Genomic DNA, 24,519 nt, shown 5'->3' with positions numbered 1-24,519 from the left:
AATGGCTCCAGAATAAGAATCATGCCCACTAATGAAGTCTTGATTTTTCTTGAGCAGTGAGCTCACTAGAGTTTTCTTGTGCTGCCAACTTCAATCAGATCCAGGAGTATTGGTTACTGAAGCCATACAATGAAGACAAACATTTGGAGGGAACTCTCTGCAGATTGCTAGCCAAAAATAAAAACTTCAGGGCTGCCTTTTGATTTTCTTTGAATTCACAGAAACTCATATGAAGGATGAGGATATTTCCATATTCCCTACTATCTGCTGGGGGTTAAGAGATGAGTTACAGGAACCAGAAAGGCATGTTTCTAAAATCTTGGTTAAAATAAACATTAATCATTTAAGGCAAAGTATGAACCCTGTGTTTTCAATTATTAAAAAAATAAAGTAGAAATAAGTTACAAAGCAAGTAGAGTTCCAATGTAATCTTTAGGAGAAAAATTGTGTTTCATGTAGCCCTACCTTATGACCACAACACTTGCTACCTGGCCAATATGGTGCGTGTGTGTGTGTGTGTGTGTGTGTGTGTGTTGAAGGGGCATGTATTTACCTACTTCTCTACTAGACTAGTAGAACCAGTTCTACTCCACAAATTTCACATCTGGGATTTGCTATTCATAAGAGTGTAAATGCATGTTTGAAAACCAAACTTGAACTTAGTCCTTTTGACAGGAGACATTTAAAGTGGGAAGTTATCCTGAGCTTCAGTTTAAAGAAAAAGAGTAAATTCCATCATAAAACTTGAAAATGCAGGACAGCTGAGTGGATGGATGGGCAGATAGATAGACAGATGATAGACAGACTTAATAAGACACTGGAGTTAAAAGAAATCCCTGTTACTGTGTACACCACGCTCTTAAGGCCACTGGTACACTTAGCCTCTCAGTGTTAGGACAACGTCACTGTTGCTGCTGTTATTCCATCTTGTGCTGTTTCCCCAGGTGCATCAGGAACACACACACATGGTTTTGCTTGTACAACTATAAAAGAAGCTTTCCATTATCTGCCACCCTCTCACTGCACTCTGAAGAGGGAACCCAACACCCAACAAACACCAGAGAGGACCTTGCTAATGAAGGCTTCCCTCTTAGCTGAAATTCCATCGGTAGGACTCAGTGAACTGAGAAGCATCACTGTTTCCAAATTTGGCCTCTGCTGACCCTGCCCACATGATTTCTACAATCCAACTTTTCCCTGTGTACATTGCTGGTAAGAGCACCTTGCATCATAAGAAGAAAGAACACCATTTCTACACTCCCCACCTCTTAATCTCCGCCCCCCCCCCTTGCTTACACACATCAACAAGTTAGTCGTATTTGATTCAGCATCAGGTGGAGTAAGCACTTCAGCAGCAAACAAGGAACAGAAGGGGTGTCTGGGCCACATCAAATATTATCCTAGGTTCTGTAACCAAGATAGGAGATAGATTCCCAGACTTGATTCCTGGGAACACTGATGTCCCATAAAAGTCAAAAAACAATGTTTAACTAAGTAGCATAAACCTTATAGCTTATCATTGCAATGCAAGTCACATCAGGAAAATTAGTTGATAAAACACAAGGTTCCTAGGAATGAGCTAATTAAGTTTTATTTATTCAAGTAATCTAACTATTTGACTACTCAAGTGTTTTTTTTTGATAAAAAAATAAATAAATAAATAAAAGTAATTCTCAGAAAACTCTCAGACCTACACTGTCACCCTTGAGGGAATGCAAATCATGGAAGGTATTTTAAGCCAGCTTAGGGTCTCTGCAGAAGGACTGGTGAAAACACAGGAGATCCTAAAGGAATTGGAGTATCCCGTTTAACTGTCTCACAGCTCAGACACAGAAGAAGAAAGGATAATCTAGGTATTAGGACAGAAATACGCATAGGACCATTAGTGGGTGTGAGTTCCGGCAAAACAAAAGAGTATCCTGTCATAGTGGCCAAGTGTAACGGGCAGGAAGAGTGTCTTGATACCAGCCGCCTTCCCAGTGTCCCCTGACAGAGTGCTCTGGAGTCAGACCCTTATCACCCCCTCTCCCACCTAAAGGCATAGGAGCCCACGAGGTAAATTTGTTTCCCTCCATTCCTTAGTGAAAAACCCGCTCAGAGAAGTGAGTTAACTTACCCCTGGTCATGCTGTCAGTATGTAGCCATTCTAGAATGAAACCCACACCTGTCTGAGACTAAATCTACACTTTTTCCCATTATATTGTTGTACTGCTCGCCAGAAAGAAATAATGAAACACGTCAGCATTCTAAGGCCAGGATGACATTTTGCCTTCAATTCTTCTGTTAAATCTTGCACTGTAAAGTGAGAACTGACGAGTCGGATAAGATATACCATTAGGCAATTTGAAAAACAATACATGACGGTGTTTGCCCAAGAGATCAGCATGAGTCTGAGCTGATAATCCAAGCACTCCCACTGGTGTGCAGGCTTCACTGAGCGATAGGATACGTGCTCTTTACTGACTGATAGACCAGAACGCTGGGCCTTTGGCATCACCGCTGCCTCGTAAGCACACACAGATTCCAGGAGGGAAGTGAGCTCAGGCAAGTTTTCAGTGAGTAGCAGGAAGTCGACAACAGGAATAGTGTGATGAGGGAGTTATCAGTCAACGCTGACGTTGGACGAGGGGGACCGCAGTGATGAACCCAAGCTCGTGGGACAGAACAGATGATGGGGACAGAAATGTCCTCCAGCCCATGGCCAAAAATAAATGCACAAAGGACAAATAACCCAAGGAATATTTCTTCATGGGGGGTTAAAGCAAATCCAGTCATGTCATTTCCAGCCTGGATAGGTGCTAGCAACCACCAAGGAAGTTGGTGGTGGCACAACTTGGCCTTCAGGAGCCCAGGCTTGCCTCAGAATTCTCCAGACTCTTTGATTCAGGCTCGGACCATCAAGGAGGAGAACAGAAGGAGGAAAAAAAAAAAAAGCTTCCTTGTTTTTGCCTTCTTTATCATCTCTTTGTTCTGCTGGTGACTCAGCTGTGTCTACAAGGGCACTGGATAAGATGAGGTGCCATGCAAGGACACGAGTGACCAGGGACACTGCCCTTTGAGTCCATTTTTTTGTCTAACACATGTGTATGCTTTGAGTAGAGCTGTACCTTCTCCAGGCCGTGTTTCCCTGAGCAGCATGGACCCTCTCTTGAGGTTGACAGGGAACAGATGGGCTTTACAGCTGTTACTTTGAGTGCCCAACACCCTCTTTCTACACTCATATTACATCTCTGGTGTGAAGTCCTTCGGAGATCGTGACAACCTCAGCTGGGATCTGGCATGTAGTATAATTTAGCCAATTTACATCACTCACTTTTTCCACCAAAACTAGAATATTTGTCAAAAGGTATAATTCTACAATGGGAAAGATCCCAAAGTAAAAGCCTGAGTTGTTTACCCAGCTCTGCTAATAATAAATACCTCAAATGAGTCCTGAGAATTCTCCTCAGCCCTCCTACCTTTATGTCATGTAGAAATAGCGGTATTGAGGCAGAAACAGAACACTTTATGACATTCTTGTGTGTTGTTATAAGAGATAGGGGCTATACGGGTTCCTAGGGAAGTGATTCTGGGAATTTCAAATTGAAGAGTTACAGCATAATGATATCCCTAACTGCTAATCCAAATAAAGGGCAAGAGAACATGCAATGAGCACCCATTGGCTGAGCCAGAAGCCAGTGACTGAGTGTGGGAGAAGTGGAAAAAGCTCTGTGCGTGCTCAGGAACCCAAAACTCAGGGCAAGAAGTGTCAGTACAATGAGGCCTGTAGAGAGGGGATAGTCTAGTGCAGTGTGGTGAGGAAGGGTAGCATCCACAGCAGCAGAAGAAGTTGCACACCTTGCTTGTCCTTTGGTGTCTCCATCCCCAAAAGAAAGAGGCACCATCAATCAACTCCGTGATGTTTTTTTTTAAAGCTGAAGTGTATAGTTTAGCACTAACCTAGGAGCAATCACTGAAATACGAAAACCGGGCTAGAGGAGAGTAATTCACTGCTTCTGCCTTCCCCACTGGATTGTTAAAACTATTCAGGATGCTACTAACCTTTTCTGTATCATCCTATTTTAAATATTCTAAATGTAGCTCGAGGGGTCTCCAACACAGATTCAACCTACCATGTGTAAAATACTGTCTTTGGCCATCTGGTGGAGAAAGGGTCCATGGCCACGCATGTCTCACTGTCTGGCCTAGCAGATTACCTGTATAGTTGGTTCAGGATTAAACAACAATAAGAGAGCAACAGAAGAAGTTAAATAATGCGTGTAACACGTTGCCAGATCAGTGATATGGTTAGGCTTTGAAAGGAAGGTGGCATCGTATTAGTTGCAATGACCTGGAAGGGCGAATCTACCCTCTAGATGTTGCATTTCTGTTTACCTGCCCATACTGTCAACACTGAAAATCAGACCCTGCAATATACCTTTCACTGATGGGAAGTGTCACGGTTCATTTGGTAAAAATGGGTCTGAGGTGAACCAGAAACAAATTGCGCATATCTAAAATGAGGTGTAAGTTTGCATCAGCAACAGCAAAAGCCACAATGGCCAGCTTGAATGAGGCAGGGGGAAACTGGGTCATGGTTGGGTTCATGTCAGCGGTGCTCGGTAACTGGCCAACTCCTAAGTCATGCGACTGGGGGGAACCTAAATCACCAATTCACTCTGGTGGAGGTTTAAAAGAAAGTGTTCAGCCTCTATACAGAATAGTGAGCATTTCTGTGTCTGACTTTTTATGCACACATATTCCTGTGTGACAGAATTGGATTTTATACATGCCCCAGCAACGGTCAGATTGGAGCTAATAAATTAGGATCATGCCTATATGACACTTTCATTTTCAAATCAAGTTTTAAACATTTAGTGCTTGACTACAAAAGAACTAAGGACACACATGGGAATAGGGTGACCAGCCACAGCAGTTTTTCTGGGACTGAGGGATTTTCCAGGATATGAGACTTTCAAACTTAAAACTCAGGGAGTCATGGGAAAACCAGGGTGTTTGCTCACCCTCCAGAGGAATAACATGGAGATTATATTTCTGTGAAGGAACTTTTGTGTTTTGGGATACTTTCTGTGCCATCCCATTAAAGAAGCATGTGAGAAAGTCTCTGTGCTTTCCTGAGGAGGAATTCTTTTGTGTTGAGAATGGGGGTGGGAAGATGGAGAAATCTTCTTGGTCACTGGAGGTTATTCTCAGTCCCATCTGCTTCTCCCCTAGGAACCCGAAGGACAAAGAGAGACAGGTGATTTTGGAAATCTGCTAGAAGAGTGAATAGGGAATGTGATCTATTAGTTGGAGGGACTGTGTCCTATGGAACCTCATTTAAAAACCAGTACATGATATCAAGTTCAAAAACATATGACCTTATAAGTAACTTGGTGAGGGCAATTCACCTGTTCTATGCAAGAGGTCTTTCTTCTATCAGACAGGAGTAAGTGGCCTTGTCACAGGATCTGGGAAAACTTTTAAAGCCAGCATACCTACAAGGCAAGCTTTTCCATTAGGTTTACAGAAAGACAGTTATTTTGTCTTACTCTTCAGTTGGTAAGCCCCTACGACTTAAGTATTTGGCTTATTTAGCAACTTTTCAGAATTTGTTGTTATTGTTGATAATTTCAAAATCTCACAGGTCCTTCATGGAACACAGAACAGCCACATTTTTCTAAATGATGCCCTAAAACTTGGCATGTTTGGTCATGATTGTATTCAACAGAAGAGGGCCAAATGTATGTTTATCTACTTCCCTATCTGTCTCAGCCTCAACGAAGAAAAAAAAAATGAGTGACTCTGAGTTCTAGGTTGAAGCAAGTGGGAAGCAGAAAGTTGATGCCACAGGAACCTTGTCTGGGCCATATGGCTGTTATGGGAGGAAGGAACAAAGAGAGAGAATGCTAGAACTGGGAACGATCCTTGAAAGGAAAACAGAACTATTCTGAATCTTTGTATTCTTCAAAGATGTTGTATATGTCATCAATCATCAGCTGTTAAAGCACCAAAAGCAAAGGGTGAGCTTTGGGATGAGGGCTGCCACCTGCTTCCATTCTGCATTAAATGCCTGGGGACACTATTTTGTTTCTAGCCTAACCTGGTGTAGTTTCTAACACCTGCAACTTCGGAGTAATTATTCTTACTGTTCTACTAACATTCAATCAGCTTGAGCCTCCAAGCCCATCAGTGAAATCCGGGGAGGGAATAAGTCAAAGGGCACATTCTCCAAGCCCATCAGTGAAATCCGGGGAGGGAATAAGTCAAAGGGCACATTCTCACATCCTGACCACGTCAAACCGATACCCACTCTCTTTTTACACCAATACAAGCTTTGATGTGGGTTTCTGCCACTTGAATGAATTATATGTGTACAAACATGTGTTAAAGTAGGGACCAATCTAGTATAGCACAGTATATGAGAACCTTCAATGAGATGTTGGTGTAGATCCTGGGTTTCAGGCTCTGTGGACCCTGTGAAGGTCACTCTCTGGTCTTCTGAGTCAAACTTGAAATATTAAGAGACTGGTTTGGATGGCTGTAAGTACCTTCGAGCTATAATTAAGCTTCTCTGATTCTTCTACTTGCTTGCTTTTTGGAACATAACTGCTAATAAAATCTTCCCTCTCCCTTAAAGCCACACCATGAAGAGATGTTCAGTGAGAGAGGCAGGACTACAAAGTGGGGAGAGGAGGTATTTAAGTACAGGATGGCTTGGAGAGCTGGTGAGTTGCCTGGATAAAATGGGATTTATGGGGTTAGCTCTGGGCAAGCTCATTTCTGCTTGGTGACTAAAATGTCTGAATGGAAGGTAGAAATGGTAGAGGACAAATGTGAGCTCAGATCACTTAAGCTAAAAGAAAGTAATATCAACCAAATATTAATAATAAATAAAAATGTGGCCTTTATTCTATCAATTTATTAAAAGAAGGATAAATTTCAGGCTCATGAGGTCATACTAAGGCCAACTTGACCGATATACTTTCACACTCAATGAGACACCCTAATGACTCAATAACGGAATCCATTTTTGTTTTTGTGGTTCTTGCCGTCTGGACAAAATTCCATGAGGCTAAGGTTCGAGCTACACTGCTGAGGGGCCCCAGGGCGAGCTCACATGGCTTGTTTCATCTGCACCATTATTCGTTCTGTTCCTCCTTTCTGTCATGCCTACAGCCCGTCTTTGTTCCTGCCTATGAAAACCTTGTTAGTGGAACTCCGTTGTCCCCTCCTCTGGAAGCCTACCTTCCAACTCCGGGCAGAGTCTACTACCCTTCCTGTGGGCTTCTAGAATATTTCCATCACAGAGTACTTACCACACTGTTTATGGTCCGCTCTTTCCCAGTCTTTCTGCTGAACTGCCCTTCACTCCAGTCTTGCGACTGTGGGGTCTTAATAACCCAGCAAAGAGGAGACACCCAGTTTAGTTATGAATCCAATTAGATTGATGGGATATCAATAACAGAGTCCTCTGTTGGTGCTAGAAGGCCCTGCTGAGATCCTCCTGGCACTCTGAGGTACTGCCCATGTGCATAAAATGACCATATGCATCTCAAGTCAAAGTCTAAATTTTAGTGCCAAGATCCCCAATTTTATTATTTTTAATTTTTTTCTTTTTTAAATATTTATTTTTTTATTTGGGAGACAGTGTGTGTGCATGCACAGGCACGTGAGTTGGTGAGTAGAGAGGGAGAGAGAGGAAGAAAATCACAAGCAGACACCATGCTGAGCGTGGAGCCCAGTGGGGGTGAAACAGATGAAAATGAACAAAAACAAGATCATGACATGAGCTGAAACCAAGAGTCTGACACTGAACTGACTGTGCCACCCTGTCGCCCCTACCCAATTCCATTTTGAGCAGGAAACTGATGTAGTGGAGGAGGAGAGTAGGGGGTGCTAAGGGAGTGAGAGTTCACAGTAGAGGGAGGACCTATACTAGAGGGAGGGAGAACTGGTGGTCTGCGCAGATCCCCTCGGACCTCTTCCCCCGCTTCTGGGTGCACACTCGCAGGCTTCCATGCATACTGCTTCTGATGTCCTGCAGCTGCCCCCCAACCCTCTTCATAAGGCTGTCCTTGGGCTACCAGTCCCACTCCCTTGCAGATACAGAAAGCCAGAGGCAGTGGGATACCCCTTTAGCCCTTCTACTCTTAGCAAAGCTGGCTGGGCAAGAGCAGAGAAGTCCAGCTCCCTTGTCAAAGGTGCCACGTTCACTCCAAAACCCTCACCAGATTTAGGCAGGGAAATGGCCTGAGCCCAAAACTGCCGCTTTACTTAGCTTCATCCCTCCCCTGCTGGCCTCCATCCTATCCTCAGATTTTTCCCGGGAGCACTTTAATAAATGGCACATGCATCCTTGTTGAGTTAGCTGCTTCTAGAGAGCCACTCCAAGACAAGATTTCAACTTTGGGTCTTCCTGAGATAAGCCTCCCACTGGCAAGGTCAAAGGCAAACAGGCCTCTAGCTCTGGTCTGCAAAGTCTTGAAATGACTGAGATGGTCATTCTTCATTCTCCAAGGCTCATCTGCATTCCGATAGGATGTTTTAAGTATCTCTGGGCCAGGGGCTATGGGAACAAATGAGGCATGACCACCCCCCACCGCCCACCCCAACCTTGTCCTGCCTGGCCTATGGGGGACACTTGAAGCCAGTGGGGCCATCCACAGCTTCTAAGAAGTTTTAAAAACTGGCATAATTCTCCGTAAGTAGTCCCATATCTAATGCAACTTAAATAAATCTAGTCAAAGGTAAAAATGTGGGGCGCTTGGGTGGCTCAGTGGGTTAAGCCTCTGCCTTCGGCTCAGGTCATGATCTCAGGGTCCTGGGATCGAGCCCCGCATCGGGCTCTCTGCTCAGCGGGGAGCCTTCTTCCCCCTCTCTCTCTGCCTGCCTCTCTGCCTACTTGTGATCTCTCTCTCTGTCAAATAAATAAATAAAATCTTTAAAAAAAAAGTAAAAATGTACTCTTTTCCTCTTATTTTTTGTCTCAACTTTTTTTTTTAATTTTTATTAACATATAATGTATTATTTGCTTATGTCTCCATTTAAGCCAAGATGAGAACTGGAGGCACTGCAGCATTTTTTTTTTTTTTTAATAATTATTCTTGGGAAATGGCTCTCTTGAAAGAGCTAGTTCTTGTGCTCTTTTCTGTCCAGTTTTCAGACATCACTTTAGAACTTTGGATAAAAATTCAGACTTTAGTTGTATGCTTAAAATTTGACACAGGAAGGAAGGGAGGGAGGAGGGAGAGAAGGAAGGAAGACTTACCGTATATTCATTCATCCTTATTTTTTATTTTAGGCTAAAAGATCAGTAACATTGATCATCTTCAGTTATAAGATGATTAGTTGTGTTTTTTTAAGTAACCAGATTGTAGCTTCTGGACCCTTCTCCTCAGAAGTGGGTTGTAAAGCAGGTTTTAGTCACTGGGTGGGAGGGAGATTCGGTGACACAAAGTGGTTTTCGTCAACATTAATAACTCGCCCCATTTCCCTCTCTCATGTAGCATTGGAAATCCTGAAATCATTCAGTTATTAAAACATGCCAAGGAAAATCTGTCCCCTGTAACAACAACAAACAAATCTCATAGATATTTTTCTAGAGCTTTCCCACTCAGGACTCTACACTTTCTCATGCATATATAATGCCTCGCCTCCTGTCATGAATTCGGTCATATCTACAGTGTCAATGTCTGACTGTTGATGTAGCCCCACACGAAAAATGAAAACAGGTAAACATCAACCACATGAAGCATAGTGTCTTAACCTATGAATGGTTTTCCTGCATCTACACTATTTTGAACTCATTTTCTTCCTTCATTTTTAAGAGTGTTTTGTGGAGGGTTGTGAGCTCTGCTGTGTACGGTCCTGTGAGAACTAAACCTCGCCAAAGTATTAGCCTGTGATTATCATTCACGTAGCGTGTGGCTTGATATTCAAAGGAACTGACACATGCATATGTATGCCCACAATAGACTAATTTGAGAAAAATGTAGCCTAATGAAAAATGCATGGACTGAGAGAGAGAACTGTTTTGAGCCTCACCCCTCACGCCGTCCAGCTCTGTGACTCTGAACACATCACTTAACCTCTCTGGCTTCCACTTCCTCACCCTTAAACTAATCGTGCCTTTTTGGTCTGAGCATCAGATGAAATAACATTTCTGAACGAACTTTATAAATTGAGAAAAACTATTCAAATGTTAATTGACTAATTAAAGCTGAGATGGGAAGTATTCATTAAAAGTAAGAAAAGAAGGGGCGCCTGGGTGGCTCAGTGGGTTAAGCCTCTGCCTTCGGCTCGGGTCATGATCTCAGGGTCCTGGGATCGAGCCCTGCTCAGTGGGGAGCCTGCTTCTCCCTCTCTATCTGCCTGCCTCTCTGCCTACTTCTGCCTACTTGTGATTCCTCTCTCTGTCAAAGTAATAAATAAAAAAATAAAAAATAAATAAACATTTTAAAAAAGTGAGAAAATAAGAATTAAATTTCAATTGTAACAAGTCATACTGTCCTTTTATAATCTTGTATCAATCTACTTGAAAATTAACTGTTTGAGGAACTGTGATGTGCCCCGTGTCCCTCAAGGGACATGTAGTGAAAGAACAGTTAGAGTCACATGCTAAATGACACCGACAGCCAATGATAAAGAGTCACAGCAATGTATACAGTGCGAAGTGGCACGTGGAGTAAGAGGGGGACCCAGGTAACCAGGTGGGTTGGGGCCGTATGAGATGGGTACTTGGACCCCCTGAAGAGGGGTCACTGAGCAAAGTCCTGACTGGGATTTTCTGGGGGAATGAAGATCTGAGGGAGAATGTTCCAGGCGATGGGACAGCCTGTGCAAACCACCTGGGCTGGGATGTGGTCAGGCCTTGAAGCTGGGTTTTCCCCTTCCTGTTGTTTTGGACCCCTGTGTTTCCCTGTTCTATATGGGGCTTTCATCACGTCCTCCTCTGATGTGCATCCGATTCCGTGATCTGGAGTAAGAGCTGCAGCTTGAAGACCTCTGCACCCGGCATGTCTTCTTCCTTGTCTCCAGCCCCGAGTCCCCAGGGAGCCTCGCATCTTCTCCGAGGGGTCGCCCCACTCTCACAGGCTGAAGAGGAGGCCCCTGCTCCCTGGGAAGGAGAAGTACAAAGGCTGATGCACCGTTCACACTGTGCCCACTGGGAATCAGAATAAAGGGCATGATTCATGCCAAGACTTGGAGTCAAGGGAGGGGGTAGGATAAAGTAGGCAGTTTCACACTTTCCTCTTAAAAAAAAAAAAAAAAAAAGAATACCCCTTCCCCCCTTCTCTCCCCCATTTAGATCAAGCCCCTGGAAAGCACCAGCTGCTCCCAGGGTGAAGTGGAGAGAGCGCACAGGGGTGTAGAACCAGCACTCAGGGGAGGGAAACTATCATTTGCTTCCCACAAACGGAATGAGTTACCCCCTTTCCTCTCCAGCCTAAAGCGGCTGCAGAGCCCTGACCCTGCCTGGGAGCCTGCATGGGGGACGCATGAATGTGTCATCATCATCCTTGTGACAGAGACCCTTGGTTTCCCCTGGTGCTGCCTTTGGACCAGTGCAGGGGATCTCGCCGGGAAGGCGCCTGCGGGAGAGCCGTCCTTCCTTCGGGGGCTTGCCAGGGTCCGCGTGCAATCTGGCCGCAGGAAGCCTGGCAACCTACCCGGGCTTTGGCGCGACGGCCATAAGCAATGGCTCTGTGTAGGGAAGACATACAGCTGTGTTCCAGAAAGAAACTCTGCCTCCGTTTCCAGAGATGGAGACCTCCCCTTAGACTTCTGCTTCAAAGATGAAAACTTGACCATTTCTCATAAAAGCATGGACACTGGGCACAAATGCTGGAAACCGGCTTCCATTCCAACCTCCATGATCCTAAAGAACCCAATTTTACCCGTATCTATCCAACTTCTTTAAGCTTTTTTTGGTCAGGGAAAAGAGAGGCTATAGGGAGATTGGGCTAAAAACGCAGAGTTTTCGTCTGTGACATTTTGCTCCTATATATTTCATATGTGTGTCATCTGTATGAGTTTGCTTTGCTTCTCTCAAGAAGCAGGGATTTTTGTCACCATTCATTTGCAGTGGGGAGAGGGAAGAGGAGGAGGGAACATGGGGTATAGGAGAGCTGGTTAGAAGAGATCATCTGGTTATTTATTTACGGTTTATTTAGGCAAAAGGGCCTTTAAAAAGGGCTTGATAAGAGTAGCCAAAGTTTCTTCAAAGATTAACTGGCTCTTTTCTTTAAAAGGACGTTCGTTTTCTTTCCTACAGGTGTTCGGAGGGCTCAGGACTGGGTGTCCACTCGAATCTTTTGCTGGTCTGTAGATCTCCTTAAGGCATACTGCCGACATCACGGAGCCCTCTTTCCCTCTCCCTTTCTCCCTCTGCTTCTCCCCCTCCCTCCTCCCTCCTTGTCCCTCCTCCCTCGGCTCAATCTCTTCCAATCTCCTTCTTCCTCTCTTCAGTTCCTTCAGGTAAATCCTACTCAAACTTGTACCAACTTGTTTTTGACTGACAGCGAGCAGCGAGAGACTTTTCTTCACTTTGAGAGAACCTGAACACCTATCTTCCCCAAGACAACCTGCATCCACCGGTCATTCCCTCGCCGGGGCATAGCTCGCCATCGAGGCAGGAGTCCAGTGCATCTGTCCCTGCAGGTAGGAGGTATGCGCCTCGGTCAACACCGGAGCACTCAGCCGGCTGGAGAGATTTCTGAAAAACTTTACTCCCAGGCAATGAGCGAGCGGTGACTCTCTTAAAACTCACTTAAATCATTCAAAACTTCCAAGCTTATCTGGGGGAAATTTACAAGTGCTGTTTGCATGTGGAAAACGGGTTTTTTACTTAATGATGGGGGGGAAAGTGCTTTATTCTTGCCTTGCCTGTGAAACAATATCCAGATGTTGTCTTGTTTGCTGTGGGTGTAAGTGATCTAGGTGGAGGGAAGGAATGACTCCGACTTCTCCTTGCAAGTGTTTTTCTCTCACAGTGTCTGTCAGAGCAAGTTTGTTACTGATTTTCAGTGATTATAGAGTTCTGGGGTCTTTTTCTGGCAGTCAGTTTCCTTTGTCCAGGGAGAAGTCAGTGTAGGTTGCCTTAAGGCGAAACCTCACCGGAATATTTTAAAATCTGTTACCTATCCTTACGAGGAAAAAAAAAAAAAAAGTTACGTAAGTTTTCCGCGGTAGGTGGAAGGAAGGTAAACAATTCGGACTTTGGAAACATTATGAACCTTTGTTCACAACCTGTGGATAATGTGTCTTAGAACCTGCGCATGATTTCCTGTGAGTTTAGATGGCTCTCAGCTAAGAAGTGTTCCTCTGGGTGGAATTTCCACGCTGCCTCCATGAAGCTAGCTTTTTTTTTTTTTATCTCCTGTCTGCACTTCCGCATTTAGTCGCCTGAAGGAAACAAGAATTTGTCTTTCAATGAGGTGTTTCTTGATCTCCCAACTTCTGACAGTCACAGGTTAGGACCCTGACAACGAATGCAATGTTCAACTCAGGAAAATTAAAGAGCAAAATGATTCGTCCCACTCCGTTCACACATGTAGGTTTATGTCTTGTGAATGGAAAATATTTTCATTCTTTTTTTTTTTTTTTTTTTACCTGAAGGAATAATTTTGAAAACAAAAATGACAACTGATTTGTAAAATCCTTTCTTTGAAACCCCCAAATCTCTCTCTCTCTCTCTCTCTCTCTCTCTCTTTCTCTCTCTCTCTCTCTCTCTCACACACACACACACACACACACACAGAAGCACCATCGACTGTTATCCCAGATCTTACCCCATTTTGTCCTCTCTTGTCAATGTTTAAACAGCCATGTAACGATCAACAACAGCCTTAGGTGAAGAATTCTCTCAATTTAAAGTTGTCCCAAGAATCCCAAGAAAAGAGTCAACTGCCTCCACTACCGCGAGTTGAAACACCATCTCTCTGTGGACCGGGTTGGGAGGCTCAGAGGGGAACGGAGTGAGGACTTCACCTCGGGCTCAGCTCCCTCCGCTGTTCCTTCCCTGGGTTTGGGGGGATTGTTATTTTTTTTTGTTTGTTTGGTTTGGTTTTGATTTTTTAGCAGTTTTCCTACTTTTCTAGCTGAGAATAGAATTAATGACCATTCAGGGAGCCACCCAGAGGTCACTTGTCAAGTCTTCAGAAAAGGCTAGAAAGTAGAAGAGTTCAACCAGATCAGGTAATCACATCTCAGAAATGCTAATCAAATAACGGAGCTGACACGTCTTCACTGAGCTAAGGAGACGCCTACGTACTTTGGGGGTTTGTTAGGAATAGACGTGGTTGAATGTTGTGATTCTGGTCGCTTAAGGAAAACACATTTTTAGTAAAAAGCCCATGCACCCTCTCACCACTCCTTCCTCCACCAACAGTTGTGGTCATTTTACGGAAAGTGCTCTTTCCCCAATTTCCTTGCCTCACGCTTAAACCCAGTGCAGACAGCTTGTTTTTGGGGGGGAAGAGAGAGAGAGAGACCCTAGGCTTCCCACACCAGCCGTCATGAAAGCCAACAAAAGCAGGTCTGTTGGCTCCTTGACACAGGGCTCAGTGCACGCCTGCTCTGCCCTTGTGTGGAGGAAGTCTGGGAAGGGCTGCGCTTTCTTTTTTTGAGATGTGTGTGTGTGTGTGTGTGTGTGTGTGTAATTATATACCTGAAAGACAGCAACATGGTCAGTACAAGAAAAAGCACCAATGTGTGGTACTGACTGTGTAGAGGCAAACATTTTCAGAAGTAATCGGTGAATGTCAAGCACTTGAAATACCCTTTCCTGCCTCACCCCCTCCTCGGTTAGAGACTGAGCAATCCTCTTGACTTCCTCACATGCCCCACATCAGAGTCCAGAGTCGTTTGTGGACTCTATTTGCCTGTTGGCTGCATCGGAATCTTACAGCCAGCACAGCAGTCCACAGATGGAGCCGTAGGCATGATGGGCACAGATGGCGAGCCCCTGCTCAGGACATATCCACCTCCCTAATCATTTCCCGCAGTCATTAATATATGAGTACTTCAGCCACTGTCTCTCCACTGGCAACAATTAAAGCACCTCACGCTGGAGGAAATGGGGGTGTCTCCAAATGCGTTCTAATTCATCTTTCAAGTCAGAGTAAGTTTATTCCAAAAATAGTCTGGGAGCTCTGGCCAGAGTTAATGTTAGCTTATAGGCTTGCAGAGAAGAGGTTGTTGCATGTTAGTGGGTAAATGCAGGAGACGTATCAGGCAGCGGTTATCATCCATCCTTCCCTCTCCCCTGCCCTGTACTTCTGTCTCATGGAGCCCTGGGCTGTGGGGTTGTGGGTCCAGCTGGAGAATGGAGAGTGACCGAGCTGGGAAGTGGGTAGCAGAGGAGCAAAGCAAACCAAACTGGGCCGTGCTCTGTGCCCCTCAAGAAGGCAGAGCCCTGGCAGGGGACAGATCTGACCCTACCCCCTGGCTCCTTGCTGTCTTTCCAGCAGCTTCCCTGTGCTCGTTTCACAGACAGGGAAAGGGAACTGTGGAGCCAGAAACCAGCAGCCCTAGGAATGCCAAACCTTCCCTCAACCAAAGGAGAAAAGGGTAGCCTCCTTCCCTTCCTTTAAAGGGAGACATGAGGGCACAGAATGAGAGAAAATAATGTATAATCTAAAAGTTTTATTTTGTAAGTGTTACTTGGTTCAGATGAAAGGGGAAAATAAACAAATCCTTGGGGCACGTGGGTGGCTCCGTCGGATAAGCGTCTGCCTTCAGCACAGGTCATGATCCCAGGGTCTTGGGATCGAGCCCCGCATCAAGCTCTCTGCTCACCAGGGAATCGGCTGGTTAAGAGCCACCAGGCTCCACCGGACACTCACCCTCCCATCCGCATTTCTGGCTTCTCCCCCTGACCACGTCCCTGGGGTTACAGATCATTCTGGGGCCATGGGAATACACAGGGGGCTCAGAAGGGGACTCCAGCAGCATGGATCATATTCTCAGCTGATTTGAGGACCCGGTAGTCAGGTTTGGGTTTGAATCTACATCCTATTTCTGTCGAAGTTGCCCTAGTCTCAGGCTGATAACTGAGATTCTTGTGTTTTCTCCAGGACCTCGCCAAAGTCTGATCAAGATCATATGGGGCTTGAAAAATATACAGCTGGGGGTTGGGGGGACTCTTTAAGGAAAATGAATGCAAAAGCATGACTAGAAAATTAGGTACAAGGTTTTGGAGAGGGCTTGTATGAGTATAAGTGAGGCTCCCTGAAGCTTGGTTTCATTACCTTCATGATAAATCCACTCTGTGTCATACATAATAAAGGCCCAGTACTTGCCTTTTGAAGGAATGGTTGTATTCACTTATGTAAATTTTAACTGCTGGCTGGCCTCTGAGTAACTGGAAAGTGATAAGCGAAAATACCATCGTGCTTATACATATCTAATGATCGGTGATATATGGAAAACTGATCTGGGCGATATGTAGAATGTTTCTCATTTCACTGGCAGGTTGCCGTGAAATGTAGATCCTTGTGCTGTGGCCAAACCTTTAGGCCATAATTAGGCCCAAGGGCAAGATGCTATCAAAGTTCTGTTTTTCCTTCAGCAGACTGTGTGGGTATGGGAATTAATGGTGCACCTTTTCCATTTGAAAAGCCTTAACTCCAGTTAAAACCAGAACCTCGCGCTAGTCGTGAGCCTAGAACCGAGCATGATATTAAAGGCAGCGAGAATGTGCTTCTCTTCTAAGAGACTGGAGAGTTTGCCCCCATCGAATGTCCATGAAACATCCATGTGTCTGGCAAGGGACAGCCTCTTCCCTCCATTTCTGTTAACGGTGTTTCCAGGTCAGGCAGCAGGGTAACTGCACCATTTCTCCATACGAATGTTTGCAAAATCCATGCCCACCAGGCCAGATAACGCTCTCACTTAGCGATGTTTATGTCTTCAAATATGGTGGGATGGATATCTTGCTCCATCCTACGCTACTCTGTCAAAGGTCAGCTCCCCGAGTCTGGCTTTCTTACTTCCTGAGTTTCCCTTTCCTCCTCCCTTTGAGAACACATCGGAGAAGTTTATCCTTTGCTTTGAAACATCACAAAACTTGATGTCATCTGTACTCTTCCTAAAAACCCCAGCCCCACATGCCTGCTAGAGACTGAAGAGAAATATGTGACCCTAGAATACTTGGTTCCTTTGTCTAGAATTCTTCAAATACTAAGGAATGAGACCCCGCCCTGTCTTTATGTTTGCAAAAGTCCATGGAAAGAATTTACATATAAACAGATAGTGAGCCGCACCACAGACAGATAAATATATGCAAGTGACAAAAGCAGCAAGGCTGTGCCTTTAGCCTCGACACTGATATTGAGACTGTTTGTGTATAGACCAGTGTTCACAACATCCCAATACTGTGGTGCCTTATTTCCAACATATTGTCTTTTTTAATGAATTTCAAATCTGTAATTTCTACCTGAGGTCCATATTAAAGATGAAACATACCCCACTTTGCTATCTAAGCAGTGTCCAGAAAAAAAAAAAATGCTGTCATGGTAATGTGTGTTGTTTGTTTGTTAGTTTTTTAATTTTATCTGTTCATTGGGGAGAGAGAGAACACAAGTGGCAGGAGGAGAGGCAATGGGAGACGTACGCTCCCGACTGAGCAGACAGCCCGACACGGGGTGCCAGGACCCCGGGATCATGAACCCGAGTGGAAGACAGATGCTTAACTGACTGAGCCGCCCAGGTGCCCATGATGTTGGTCTTAACAACATTCCTTAGGAAAGGAGCTGGGTTTTACGTCATGCGGCTCGATTTTGTCCATGAGAACACTGGGATAATCCGACCAAGAGATACTCAGCGTCCAGTTTCTGACACCTCAACCCACCTGGCCTGTATGAGCAGGATACGTGGCTTCTCGAAGGCGGCCAAAGCTGCCTTGGGAGGTAAGGGGAGTTGAGGTCGCCCCTTCAGCACCTCCATGATTCCGTTTCTAGGGACTGGGAGAGACCTGGTAGGTGCTGGTCCTCTTCTTCCTGGCTCAGGGGTCTGGGGGCAGGAGTGGTTCCCCTACCCAAAAAGCTGGAGGAGGTCTCCTGAAGCATCGTCTACCCTGGGAAGTTCCGCCGGCAAACAAAGAGACCTGAAAGGGGTTCTATGTCGCTCTCGCCCTGCCAAAAAACACAGCAGCTTGTACTCAGATAGGAATCTATCATAGTCTGTGGCTCCCACTCGGCCTTTGCAGTCCTCATCAGTGTGTGAAAACTCCGCCAAATGTCGCAGCAGACGCATCCTTTAACTTTGAGTCCCAAGTCATGCAACCATGTTGGGCTACGGAACTGCCTCCCACCTCCTCCTGCTTCCTTCCTACCACTCTTCGCTCCTCTGACTAATATCTCGTGGACCCCCACTGGAGACACCTTCCTGGGCTATGATTGGTATGGGGTGGGCAAGGTGTCATGTGTTCCAAGAAAGAACATGTTGTGATGTTCATGTGCTCCTTGGCTGCGAGTTATACCTTTGGGACCTGAGCTGTCCCCACGGGTGACTGGCCTGCTTTTGGGACTGCAACATGACCACAGGTAGTTAGCCCCTAAGAATGAACTGACTCTTCTCTTCTTTGTTACTCTACCTCCATCTGACTCCCTCGGGATTTACATGGCTTTTCAAAGGCACATCCACATACCCTCACACAAATACAGCATGACGTAAAAGCAGATGAGAATGAAAAATACAGGTAAGCCTCGAAGAGGTATTTGATTAAATCATCTGCTTGCTTTTTATGGGTTTGATGTATTAAAAAAAAAAAAACTACATGTACGCGCCCACAGCCACAGAATCTTGTTTGTGGCTCAGAATTAAACGTGAGTTGTAAATACACTTCTTATTTGAACCGGGGAATCAGTGAGGCCATTGCTCTGTCTAGTCTTACCATGCACCACATTTTATAATTCCTTTGAAAGATCATGTCTATTCTCCCTCTTGGGATTTTGTTTTCTTCACTATGTTTATAAATTAATTGTCTGTAAGCAAGGGGACGAAGGTCCTCCACTGCTTAGAGGCAGGTCTGGCTCGAGCACCAGAAAGTCATCTACGACCCACGACACCTAGGCTAGGGGCCCTGTGTAGGTGTCCCTCCCCTCCCCGCACTAGCTGGTTCATCCCACTTGGCACCACATTACAAGAGCCCATCAATGTGTCCCTTTCGCCTACTGAAGTGGGAGTCCACGGCAATGGAGATTTTCCCTGATTCTTCCACGGCACTCCCAGAGCTTGGCCCAAACAGTCCCTCAGGTGATGCTGTTGAATCAACACGCATTGGCATGCAGATGGGGTTTTGCTATAATTACATCTTCAGTTGAACCGTGACCTGCATTTATGCCAACAGAAAACTTTTACCCAGATACATATATCTGAAAACTACAAACTGGTGCACATTTTTTCCCCCTTGGTGAACATTACACAGTGATAGATTGACTGCTAGAGTTGCTTAAGTGAGGTTGTTATGGAAGGGAGACACATTTTTAGGCGTTTCTACAGGGCAAACTGAGCCTACAACAAAGTAGTCGAGTAAACCCATACATGGAAAATAGGCGCCATGGAAAATATTTAGGAAAGAAGGAAATTGAAATAAAACTCCATAGTTTGGGCGTGGGAGTGAGGACCGAAAGTCTGACCTGAAGGATGAAAACAAGGGAAAGAAAGAAGAGGAGGAATTTGCTGGGGAAGAAGACAGTGATCTTTATCCCCAGTTTGGCCAATCCAGGGCACCAGGCCCTAACGTCACATCATTCAAGTCGCCCTCAAGGGCTGTTTGATCCGGGGCTTGTATTAGCCTAGCTAGGGCAATACAGGTATTTGGCTCTGAATGTGTTTTAAATTTTAAGTTGAGAGTTTCCTAAGATTATCCATTTTAGGGATGAAACATTCTAGGACTAAAATTTACAAAAACCACCTTTCTGGGATCATCATCAAACGCATCTCTCTCTGACCGGGAGCAGTCTACGCCGACACACAGTGTTTCAGAGTCGAAGGCTGTGTGAGTGTATCTATAGTCAAAAATAAATTTTTTAATGATGGATATATTAGCTTGTCTAGTCCAGTCTACTGGGGATGTTCTATAAACTATGCTTTTTGTAGAACATTTCATTTAGTTTTCAATAGCTAAAGAAATGGTCTGTGACATACTAGCCCTAAAGTGGGTAGAAATGCATATTTAATGAGTTTTTAATCAAATCTGACCAGGATTTTGCATAGTTAGCTCAAGCCCTAGTCCCCTTCACCCACCATGTGTGTGCGGGCAACTTGCTCAGCAGGAGGCTAGATCCGGGGAGAGAAGACTCAGTCCTTGGTCTCAAGGAGCCCCAGTCTGCTGCTGTGAGGATGTGTGGGTGGGAAAGAGGTGGAGGAATAATAAAAACCACTCTAAGAGCAGAACATCTGTGGTGCCAGGCAGAACATGAGAACTGCTGGAGGAGCGATTCCGAACAGCTGGAGATAATCAAGAGATAAGACCAGATAGTTTGGGAGAGTCAGGAAAGCCCTGGGGCATTCCAGAGAGCACTGGAGAATGAAGAGGACTTTGATAGTCAGGATGGGAGGGGAAGCCATCAGTCAGAGAATGGCAGGTGCACCAGGGAGAGAAGGAGGCTCAGTGCTGGCAGTAGCCAAGGTGATGATGCTGAGTGCTCACTGAAGGCTACTTGATTATAGAACTGCTTTAATTTTAACAACTGTCCATCTTATCCAGTAGACTTTATTATGAACATTGTTTTCAAGAGGAAAGCAGGGCTCAGAGGTTATGTAACTTGCTTCAGAAGAGGTGAAGCCATCTTTGAAGCAAGGTCATTGGCCTCAAGAGACCGTGCCCTTGAAGGTGAGCCTCCAGAGATGAGACTCAAGGGCAGGCTGGATGCCAAGCACTGTTTGGAGTTCAGTTTGGTAAGCAGTGAGGAGTCAATGAAAGCTTTGGTTTTAGGGCTCTGAGCTACACTTTAGGAACACCAGTCTGGCAGTGAAGGCCACATGACTTGCCAGGTGGTTTTGAGAGGCCAGTAAAAGACATGAAGACCTGGAGCCCAGAGCGACAGCAGAAAGGGACAGGAAGGTGCTTGTAAGTTACATTAGAAGGCAGAACATCTAGGCTTGTACAAGATTAGGCAGGAGAGAAGGATTTTACAGACAGGTGGTAGAATGAGGATGCCATTGTTTGGAACCAAAAATCAGGAGAAGTAACTTAATTCGAGGAGAATGAAAAATATGATTTATGTTTGGGACAAGTCAGTTCTGGTCAGTTCTCTAGGAAAGGTATCCCAGGGGATGTTGGAAACACAGAGTAGATCTCAGAATAAGTGCTGTTGGTCAGCAGCAGTTAACGTGATGGAACCAGGCATGGTCCAGAGGGCTAGGTGGTGGACACAAGAGACAGAATAAAGAGAAATAAAGGTGGATGAGCATAGGACCTTGGGGAACAAAACTGGTGGGGGCCTGGGATAGAGAAGAGGGAAAGTCTACCATGCACAAAGAGAATGAATCATCAGAGAAGCAGTTAGAGGACTAAAGGAGCAACCGACAGCAGGAGCTTTCTAGAGAGGCTCTTGTTGACATCCTCTTGACTCATTTATCATAGCAGGTGAGAAGCAGGTTTGGAAGTTGAGGGAAGGAAGCTGCTGGTGGTCTGATGGTGCCAGAAAGAAAAGATGGTGAAGAGGGCTTGATGGCTTCTTCCCAATGCACACTGCAGATAAAAAATTAGAGGACAGAGATTTTCATTTGGTTGGCAAATCAGAGTCCTTGGAAGCCTGAAGGATGGCTCCTTCAGAGCCCATTGATAGTGAGTTTCTTTCCCTCCGTGCCCCATTCTAAGGGTGGCTAGCCCATTCCCTTTCCTCCTGAAACTCAAATAAGTGAGTCAATAAATTCACCTCTATCTTGATTTAAAAGTATAGGCTTAGTGCAGAGGGGAGCTTACATGTGCTCCTGAAGGAAGGTTCTAGAAACTCAGGCCCTTTCACACCTGGGTGGATACCTGCTTTTTGCAAGTTACAAGCTTCAGTTCTCCTCAGACACTCTGGATAAATGACAAGCCCATTCTTGACTGTGTTTCCAGTAAAAAGGGAAAGATAATGCAGTGTCCAAATTTGCTAATTACTGCAGTGATTAAAGCAAGACTTTTCAAGTTTATTCTTTCATAAGATCAGTGACCTTTTGAACACAAGCAGGATCTGACAAAGACAGTCCTAACGAGGGAAAAAGAATGAGTAAGCAATGCCAGTTCTCTCAGAACAATTAGCTGCTGTTGGCATTGGACCTATAGCTTAAAGTTTGTTTTGCTGGGACTACCTTCTGGTTTCTTGGTGCTGTGCTGTGATTAAACAAAAGTTCAGCAAAACTATGGACTCTGATAAACAATCTGAGGGGTTTAAATGGACGGGGGGTGGGAGGTCGGGGTACCAGGTGGTGGGTATTGGAGATGGCGTGGATTGCATGGAGCACTGAGTGTGGTGCAAAAACAATGAATACTGTTATGTTGAAAAAAAAAAAACATAAAGAGCTTATGAGAGTCATTTTAAAAAAATATATAGGAGAATTAAAATATATAGGAGAATTAAACATATATATATATAGGAGAATTTCATTTTCTTAGCAAAAATCCGGTGGGTAATATTTCGGAAACTTCTGGATAGGAGAACATATACATGTGACAAGAGTTCTGAAAGCCCTAACAGAAACAGGAGAGGAGTGAGAACAAGCTCCTGGCAGGTAGTTGTTAAGAGAGGCAGGCCGATCTCATGACAAGAGACTTTGGACTTTGGAAGCCGACATTCCTAGATGTGAATTCTGGGCATGCAGACTCCCAGCCATGGAGCCCTTGGGTAAGGCACACTGATGTTCAGAACCTCCACGTCTTTGCATAGTTGGGGGCACATGGGAAGACTTGAATTGAGCATGCTGTTTCTTTCTTCTTCTGTTCAAGGTTCCCACCCCCCATGTGGACTCCTCAGCATCCCTACCGCCCCCCGCCCTAGTCTAAGGTAAACACAGGCTTTTCCTTAAGGTGGCCAGAGAGGAAAAGTGTAGATTTGGAGGCAGAAGTCCTAGATTGGAGAGCTGTGTGGCCTCCACCAGTTACATAACTTCTCAATCTCTCATCTGTAGACTTGGAGCAATTCTTGGGGGAGTTAAATGAGATGCTTTTTGTGAAAATGTTGGGAAGTCTCTTCTGTCTTCTAGGAATCAATAGATAACAATCATTCTCCAAATGACCAGAACAAGCTTACTTTCCTCCCCAGGGACTTAATTCCCTGTTTATACAATCCTGTTTTTTTAAAAACTGACTTTATAAAGGAACTCAGAATCCAGAAGACTGGATTCCAGACTTAGAATCCAAAGTCCAGGTCACCACCCTTACAAAATCTTCAAACAGATTTTTTTTTTTTATTATTCTTTTACTTATAAAAGGGATTATACTCCTATAGCTACTCAAACTTGGATGAACAAGATTTCGAATTGGCAGAAGCTGATTTACTGGGTTGTTCTCAATGCACATTCAATCAGAAATTACTCTTGTAATTATTTTTTGACATCCTTCTTTTTTTGATATCAAAAACACATAGAAACATTAAAAAGATAACTTTCTGCTAGGTTTTAGGAGGAGAGGAGAGTGACAAAGAGAAATACGACGAACTTGGCATACGAATGAACCATGCTCTGGAATTTGGGTGGGTCTAGGAAAAAGTACAGACTTCAGTGGAAAACATACATGGGTGTGTGAGAAATCCCTGTAAACTATAAATTGAGTACATACTGCACCGGCTGGTATGGAAAGAAACCACGGTGCTCTCTAAAATCAGGGAAAAGGAGACAGAGAGGAAGTTGGGCACCAAAACACCAGGTGTCCCTGAGAGTCGGGGACTTTTGCAGCTAGGAGCGGTCTTGCTTGCTGGCGTGGAACCTGACTGTCCTAAGCGTTGAACGGGTGCCTGTGAGCCAGCACTCTCTGTCACTGAGCTCAGTTTGCACACTCCTCTCCCCTCTCCTCACCAAGTTCCCTGTCCAGTTGCTCTGGATTCGTCCTCACCTTACTGCCTTTGCCCGCGTGGTCTCTTTCCTCAAAGGTGCTCGTCTTTCCTTATTCTCCCAGCCTCGTTATGCACCTCCGACCCCCTTCCTTCAAGGCCCATTCAGTTTGGCTTTCCCTTCCACGGAGTCTCCCCACCCCTGGACTCCCCGAAGTTCCTTTACTCTGGGCAGAACCAGACCTAGACTATGTCTGTGACACCAAGACCTTTTCATATATTGGGTCCCTGAGTGTGTATGGGTTTAGTGCAGGCATCACCCCTCACCCCAATCAGATGGCAGGTCCCTTAAGCAGGGTCTGTCACATTTGACCAAGTGGCAACCAGCTACCCTCCTCAGAGTCCTGCTTTGCACCCTGCATTTGGGTGATCCTAGTCTATTACAGGCCAGCTTTTTCTTCTCCCTTTTCTGAAAGGAATCAGGGAGGCTGGATCCTTGTCCGAAGCCACCAGCCCAAGTACACTCCACGGGGCGTTTTCCCTTGTCCTTTGGATG

General features: G+C 45.0%; 1 protein-coding gene across 3 annotated transcripts in view; it reads left to right on the top strand.

Annotated features, from left to right (window-relative positions):
• KCNJ15 (potassium inwardly rectifying channel subfamily J member 15) overlaps window positions 1-24,519 on the top strand; it is a 71,569-nt gene that overhangs the window by 17,563 nt on the left and 29,487 nt on the right. For 2 of the 3 annotated variants that reach the window (XM_045084503.1, XM_045084502.1), the window contains exon 1: window positions 12,312-12,642. The exons of the other annotated variant lie outside the window; for it this stretch is intronic. The gene's annotated coding sequence lies outside the window, so the exon portion shown is untranslated. Of the gene's footprint in view, window positions 1-12,311; window positions 12,643-24,519 lie in introns of those variants that run through there. 3 annotated transcript variants of the gene reach the window in all.

The sequence above is a fragment of the Mustela putorius genome, unplaced genomic scaffold (genome assembly GCF_011764305.1).
Source record: "Mustela putorius furo isolate JIRA1106 unplaced genomic scaffold, ASM1176430v1.1 tig00000765_pilon_pilon_pilon, whole genome shotgun sequence".
Taxonomy (NCBI): Eukaryota; Metazoa; Chordata; class Mammalia; order Carnivora; family Mustelidae; genus Mustela; species Mustela putorius.
This window is presented reverse-complemented; position numbering and strand designations above follow the sequence as displayed.